Source organism: Dendrobates tinctorius, unplaced genomic scaffold (genome assembly GCF_039654945.1).
Source record: "Dendrobates tinctorius isolate UK_male_01 unplaced genomic scaffold, ASM3965494v1 ptg000589l, whole genome shotgun sequence".
Taxonomy (NCBI): domain Eukaryota; kingdom Metazoa; phylum Chordata; class Amphibia; order Anura; family Dendrobatidae; genus Dendrobates; species Dendrobates tinctorius.
Genome location: NW_027362247.1, coordinates 67,501 through 75,000, shown reverse-complemented (window position 1 = coordinate 75,000; position 7,500 = coordinate 67,501). Strand labels below are relative to the sequence as shown.

The window sequence follows — 7,500 nt, the reverse complement described above, 5'->3', positions numbered from 1 at the left end:
TTGTCTTTATATTTTCTTGGTAAATTCAAGCTTAATTCCTCCTTAGCTAACGATGCTTGCATTCATGCTCCATGGTGCAGAATAACATTCTCACATTCTAGAATCTTACCTACTCTGATTACTATAGCACGCTTACATCTTTGTCTCTCAGCATGTGTATACATTTTTTCCAAAAATCACATGGAAACAGACTACCAAAACTGGACTCAACCTCTCATTGTTCTGATATGAAGTCAGACCCTTGCATTCATGCTCCCATGGAACAGAACAGCTTTCTTATATTCTAGAATCTTAACCTAGTCTGATGACTATGACACGCTAACATCTCTGTCTCTCAACATGTGTATAAATGTTTGATCTAAAGAAAGACACCTTACCCATTCTCTCTCTCTCAATCTATCTTTCTTTCTCTCTCTTTCTCCAAAATTTCCATCTTCAAAATCACAACGTGATGGCATTGTCTTTATATTTTCTTGGTAAATTCTAGCTAAATTCCTCCTTAGTTAACCGAATGGAATAGCTGTAGCACCCACAATGCAGTTTGTCAGGATGGCCGAGTGGTCTAAGGCGCCAGACTCAAGAATGATTTCTTTCCCCACATAGAGCTGGGTTTTCTGGTCTCCAAATGGAGGCATGGCTTCAAATCCCACTTCTGACAGCTGCTTTTTGTGTCCTTACTTGTCTACAACTGACCCTTCTTTATAAACTGTCATATAACCCTCTCAGCATCTGTACACTTTTTTCTAAAAGCATGTGGAGAGAGACTGCTACGACCATGAAGGGATGATGACCCTCAATCTTTTGACCCAAAGTAAGACGCCTTTTCCATAGGCCACTTGCTCTTCAGATTGGCGCATGAGGCTTTCATAACAACCGATCACTACATTTAATTTTTTTTCGAAAAGAGTGCAGAAAGGACAATGCCACAAACCACGAAAGACTTGAAACCTCAAACTTCTGATCCAAAGTCAGACACTTTATTCATTAGGCCAAACAGTCTTCTTGAATGGCACATGATGGTTGAGTACGTGGTCCCTTGGTCTAGAATAAGAATAAACTTTTTTTTCAAAAAACACGTGGAAACTGACTGCCATGTCGGGACCCGAACCCTCAAAACCCTGATCTTAAGCCTGACGGCATCTTACCCATTGATGTATTCTCTCTCTCTCTCTCTCTCTCTCTCTCTCTCCTCTCTCTCTCTCCTCTCTCTCTCTCTCTCTCTCTCTCTCTCTCTCTCTCTCTCTCTCTCTCTCTCTCTCTCTCCGTCTGTCTCCTCTCTCTCTCTCTCTCTCTCTCTCTCTCCCCCACCCCCCGTTTGGTCAGAATCCGCCTTATCCGTTCATTTATTTATTTTTTCTCGTTCTCTCTGTCTCTCTGCTTTCTCTTCATTCTCTCTCAAACATAATGACATTGTTCTTACATTTTCAAGAAAATTGTAGCTAAATTTCTCTTTGATTAGCTGAATGGGAATAATTCTAGCACTCTCAGCGCAGTTAGTCAGGATGGCCTAGTGGTCTAAGGCGACAGACTTAAGAGTGTTCTGTTTCCCTTGAGGTGGGTATTCTGGTCTCCAAATGGAGGCGTGGGTTCAAATCCCACTTCTGACAGCTGCTTTTAGTGTCCTTACTTGTCTAAAACTGACAGGTCTCTCTATACTGTCATATAACCCTCTCAGCATGTGTACATTTCTATTCTAAAAGCATGTGGAGGGAGACTGCCACCACCATGAAGGGATGATAACCCTAAATCTTCTGATCTAAAGTAAGATTCCTTTTCCATTTGACCACGTGCTCTTCAGAATGGCGCATGATGCTTTCGTAACAAAAGCTCAGTATATATACATTTTTTTCAAAAAGTGTGGAGAAAGAGAATGCCACGACCACGAAGGGACTTGAAGCCTCAATGTTCTGATCCGAAGTCAGACGCCTTATCCATTAGGCCACGCGGTCTTTTGATTGGCATGTGATGCTTGAGTACGTGGTTCCGTGGGTCTAGAATAAGAATCTTACTGAGTCCAATGACGAAGACACGCTTACAGCTCTCTCTCAGCACGTGTATACTTTTTTTCAAAAAAACTCATGGAAACTGACTGCCATGATGGGACTCGAACCCTCAAAATTCTGATCTGAAGTCAGACGGCATCTTACTCATTGATGTTCTCTCTCTCTCTCTCTCTCTCTCTCTCTCTTCTCTCTCTCTCTCTCTCTCTCTCTCTCTCTCTCTCTCTCTCTCTCTCTCTCTCTCTCTCTCTCTCTCTCTCTCTCTCTCTCTCTCTCTCTCTCTCTCCACAATTACCATCTTCAGAATCAAAATGTGATCACATTGTCTTTATATTTTCTTGGTAAATTCAAGCTTAATTCCTCCTTAGCTAACGATGCTTGCATTCATGCTCCATGGTGCAGAATAACATTTAAGAATCTTACCTACTCTGATTACTATAGCACGCTTACATCTTTGTCTCTCAGCATGTGTATACATTTTTTCCAAAAGCACATTCAAACAGACTACCTCAACTGGACTCAAACACTCAATGTTCTGATGTGAAGTCAGGCCCTTGCATTCATGCTCCCATGGTTCAGACTAACATTTACACATTCTAGAATCTTACCTAGTCTGATGACTATGACACGCTAACATCTCTGTCTCTCAGCATGTGTATAAATTTTTGATCTAAAGAAAGACACCTTACCCATTCTCTCTCTTAATCTATCTTTCTATCTCTCTCTCTCTCTCCACAATTACCATCTTCAGAATCAAAATGTGATCACATTGTCTTTATATTTTCTTGGTAAATTCAAGCTTAATTCCTCCTTAGCTAACGATGCTTGCATTCATGCTCCATGGTGCAGAATAACATTCTCACATTCTAGAATCTTACCTACTCTGATTACTATAGCACGCTTACATCTTTGTCTCTCAGCATGTGTATACATTTTTTCCAAAAATCACATGGAAACAGAACTACCACAACTGACTCAAACACTCATTGTTCTGATATGAAGTCAGACCCTTGCATTCATGCTCCCATGGTCCAGAACAGCTTTCTTATATTCTAGAATCTTACCTAGTCTGATGACTATGACACGCTAACATCTCTGTCTCTCAACATGTGTATAAATGTTTGATCTAAAGAAAGACACCTTACCCATTCTCTCTATCTTTCTATCTCTCTCTTTCTCTCTCTTTCTCCCAAAATTTCCATCTTCAAAATCACAACATGATGGCATTGTCTTTATATTTTCTTGGTAAATTCTAGCTAAATTCCTCCTTAGTTAACCGAATGGGAATAGCTGTAGCACCCACAATGCAGTTTGTCAGGATGGCCGAGTGGTCTAAGGCGCCAGACTCAAGTATGTTTTCTTTCCCCACATAGAGCTGGGTTTTCTGGTCTCCAAATGGAGGCATGGGTTCAAATCCAACTTCTAACAGCTGCTTTTTGTGTCCTTACTTGTCTACAACTGACCCTTCTTTCTAAACTGTCATATAACCCTCTCAGCATCTGAACATTTTTTTCTAAAAGCATGTGGAGAGAGACTGCTACGACCATGAAGGGATGATAACCCTCAATCTTTTGACCCAAAGTAAGACACCTTTTCCATAGGCCACTTGCTCTTCAAATTGGCGCATGAGGCTTTCATAACAACCGATCACTACATTTAAATTTTTTTCAAAAAGAGTGCAGAAAGACAATGCCACAAACACGAAAGGACTTGAAACCTCAAACTTCTGATCCAAAGTCAGACACTTTATTCATTAGGCCAAACAGTCTTTTTGAATGGCACTTGATGGTTGAGTACGTGGTCCCTTGGTCTAGAATAAGAATAAACTTTTTTTAAAAAAACACGTGGAAACTGACTGCCATGTCGGGACCCGAACCCTCAAAAACCCTGATCTTAAACCTGACGGCATCTTACCCATTGATGTATCTCTCTCTCTCTCTCACCCCCCGTTTGGTCAGAATCCGCCTTATCCGTTCATTTATTTATTTTTTCTCGTTCTCTCTGTCTCTCTGCTTTCTCTTCATTCTCTCTCAAACATAATGACATTGTTCTTACATTTTCAAGAAAATTGTAGCTAAATTTCTCTTTGATTAGCTGAATGGGAATAATTCTAGCACTCTCAGCGCAGTTAGTCAGGATGGCTGAGTGGTCTAAGGCGCCAGACTTAAGAGTGTTCTGTTTCCCTTGAGGTGGGTATTCTGGTCTCCAAATGGAGAATGGCATGACCACGAAGGGACTTGAACCCTCAATCTTCTGATCCGAAGTCAGACGCCTTTTCCATTAGGCCACGCGGTCTTTTGATTGGCATGTGATGCTTGAGTACGTGGTTCCGTGGTCTAGAATAAGAATCTTACTGAGTCCAATGACGAAGACACGCTTACATCTCTCTCTCAGCACGTGTATACTTTTTTTCAAAAAACTCATGGAAACTGACTGCCATGATGGGACTCGAACCCTCAAAATTCTGATCTGAAGTCAGACGGCATCTTACCCATTGATGTTCTCTCTCTCTCTCTCTCTCTCGTCTCTCTCTCTCTCTCTCTCTCTCTCTCTCTCTCTCTCTCTCTCTCTCTCTCTCTCTCTCTCTCTCTCTCTCTCTCTCTCTCTCTCTCTCTCTCTCTCTCTCTCTCTCTCTCTCTCTCCACAATTACCATCTTCAGAATCAAAATGTGATCACATTGTCTTTATATTTTCTTGGTAAATCAAGCTTAATTCCTCCTTAGCTAACGATGCTTGTATTCATGCTCCATGGTGCAGAATAACATTCTCACATTCTAGAATCTTACCTACTCTGATTACGATAGCACGCTTAAATCTTTGTCTCTCAGCATGTGTATACATTTTTTCCAAAAATCACATGAAAACAGACTACCACAACTGGACTCAACCTCTCATTGTTCTGATATGAAGTCAGACCCTTGCATTCATGCTCCCATGTTCCAGAACAGCTTTCTTATATTCTAGAATCTTACCTAGTCTGATGACTATGACACGCTAACATCTCTGTCTCTCAACATGTGTATAAATGTTTGATCTAAAGAAAGACACCTTACCCATTCTCTCTCTCTCAATCTATCTTTCTTCTCTCTCTTTCTCCAAAATTTCCATCTTCAAAATCACAACGTGATGGCATTGTCTTTATATTTTCTTGGTAAATTCTAGCTAAATTCCTCCTTAGTTAACCGAATGGGAATAGCTGTAGCACCCACAATGCAGTTTGTCAGGATGGCCGAGTGGTCTAAGGCGCCAGACTCAAGAATGATTTCTTTCCCCACATAGAGCTGGGTTTTCTGGTCTCCAAATGGAGGCATGGCTTCAAATCCCACTTCTGACAGCTGCTTTTTGTGTCCTTACTTGTCTACAACTGACCCTTCTTTCTAAACTGTCATATAACCCTCTCAGCATCTGTACACTTTTTTCTAAAAGCATGTGGAGAGAGACTGCTACGACCATGAAGGGATGATGACCCTCAATCTTTTGACCCAAAGTAAGACGCCTTTTCCATAGGCCACTTGCTCTTCAGATTGGCGCATGAGGCTTTCATAACAACCGATCACTACATTTAATTTTTTTCGAAAAGAGTGCAGAAAGACAATGCCACAAACACGAAAGGACTTGAAACCTCAAACTTCTGATCCAAAGTCAGACACTTTATTCATTAGGCCAAACAGTCTTTTGAATGGCACATGATGGTTGAGTACGTGGTCCCTTGGTCTAGAATAAGAATAAACTTTTTTTCAAAAAACACGTGGAAACTGACTGCCATGTCGGGGACCCGAACCCTCAAAACCCTGATCTTAAGCCTGACGGCATCTTACCCATTGATGTATTCTCTCTCTCTCTCTCTCTCTCTCTCTCTCTCTCTCTCTCTCTCTCTCTCTCTCTCTCTCTCTCTCTCTCTCTCTCTCTCTCTCTCTCTCTCTCTCTCTCTCTCTCTCTCTCTCTCTCTCTCTCTCTCTCTCTCTCCCCCACCCCCCGTTTGGTCAGAATCCGCCTTATCCGTTCATTTATTTATTTTTTCTCGTTCTCTCTGTCTCTCTGCTTTCTCTTCATTCTCTCTCAAACATAATGACATTGTTCTTACATTTTCAAGAAAATTGTAGCTAAATTTCTCTTTGATTAGCTGAATGGGAATAATTCTAGCACTCTCAGCGCAGTTAGTCAGGATGGCCTAGTGGTCTAAGGCGACAGACTTAAGAGTGTTCTGTTTCCCTTGAGGTGGGTATTCTGGTCTCCAAATGGAGGTGTGGGTTCAAATCCCACTTCTGACAGCTGCTTTTAGTGTCCTTACTTGTCTAAAACTGACATGTCTCTCTATACTGTCATATAACCCTCTCAGCATGTGTACATTCTATTCTAAAAGCATGTGGAGGGAGACTGCCACCACCATGAAGGGATGATAACCCTAAATCTTCTGATCTAAAGTAAGATTCCTTTTCCATTTGACCACGTGCTCTTCAGAATGGCGCATGATGCTTTCGTAACAAAAGCTCAGTATATATACATTTTTTCAAAAAGTGTGGAGAAAGAGAATGCCACGACCACGAAGGGACTTGAAGCCTCAATGTTCTGATCCGAAGTCAGACGCCTTATCCATTAGGCCACGCGGTCTTTTGATTGGCATGTGATGCTTGAGTACGTGGTTCCGTGGTCTAGAATAAGAATCTTACTGAGTCCAATGACGAAGACACGCTTACAGCTCTCTCTCAGCACGTGTATACTTTTTTTCAAAAAAACTCATGGAAACTGACTGCCATGATGGGACTCGAACCCTCAAAATTCTGATCTGAAGTCAGACGGCATCTTACCCATTGATGTTCTCTCTCTCTCTCTCTCTCTCCCTCTCTCTCTCTCTTTCTCTCTCTCTCTCTCTCTCTCTCTCTATCTCTCTCTCCACAATTACCATCTTCAGAATCAAAATGTGATCACATTGTCTTTATATTTTCTTGGTAAATTCAAGCAAAATTCCTCCTTAGTTAACGATGCTTGCATTCGTGCTCCATGGTGCAGATTAATATTCTCACATTCTAGAATGTTACCTACTCTGATTACTATGGCACGCTTACATCTCTGTCTCTCAGCATGTGTATACATTTTTTCCAAAAAAGCACATGGAAACAGACTACCACAACTGGACTCAAACACTCAATGTTCTGATCTGAAGTCAGGCCCTTGCATTCATGCTCCCATGGTCCAGAATAACATTGTCACATTCTAGAAAATTACCTAGTCTGATGACTATGACACGCTAACATCTCTGTCTCTCAGCATGTGTATAAATTTTTGATCTAAAGAAAGACACCTTACCCATTCTCTCTCTTAATCTATCTTTCTATCTCTCTCTCTCTCTCCACAATTACCATCTTCAGAATCAAAATGTGATCACATTGTCTTTATATTTTCTTGGTAAATTCAAGCTTAATTCCTCCTTAGCTAACGATGCTTGCATTCATGCTCCATGGTGCAGAATAACATTCTCACATTCTAGAATCTTACCTAC

General features: G+C 41.2%; 5 non-coding genes across 5 annotated transcripts; 4 read left to right on the top strand and 1 right to left on the bottom strand.

Annotated features, from left to right (window-relative positions):
* The first annotated feature begins 543 nt into the window (after positions 1-543).
* On the top strand, positions 544-658 carry TRNAL-CAA (transfer RNA leucine (anticodon CAA)). Its single transcript has 2 exons — positions 544-581; positions 613-658. It is a non-coding gene; the product is annotated as a tRNA-Leu (tRNA).
* An 838-nt stretch (positions 659-1,496) lies between these two features.
* TRNAL-UAA (transfer RNA leucine (anticodon UAA)) lies at positions 1,497-1,607 on the top strand. The gene is made up of 2 exons: positions 1,497-1,534; positions 1,562-1,607. It is a non-coding gene; the product is annotated as a tRNA-Leu (tRNA).
* Positions 1,608-4,222: 2,615 nt separating this feature from the next.
* Positions 4,223-4,295, bottom strand: TRNAR-UCG (transfer RNA arginine (anticodon UCG)). The gene has a single exon. It is a non-coding gene; the product is annotated as a tRNA-Arg (tRNA).
* A 924-nt stretch (positions 4,296-5,219) lies between these two features.
* TRNAL-CAA (transfer RNA leucine (anticodon CAA)) lies at positions 5,220-5,334 on the top strand. Its single transcript has 2 exons — positions 5,220-5,257; positions 5,289-5,334. It is a non-coding gene; the product is annotated as a tRNA-Leu (tRNA).
* An 826-nt stretch (positions 5,335-6,160) lies between these two features.
* Positions 6,161-6,271, top strand: TRNAL-UAA (transfer RNA leucine (anticodon UAA)). Its single transcript has 2 exons — positions 6,161-6,198; positions 6,226-6,271. It is a non-coding gene; the product is annotated as a tRNA-Leu (tRNA).
* The last annotated feature ends 1,229 nt before the right edge of the window (positions 6,272-7,500 follow it).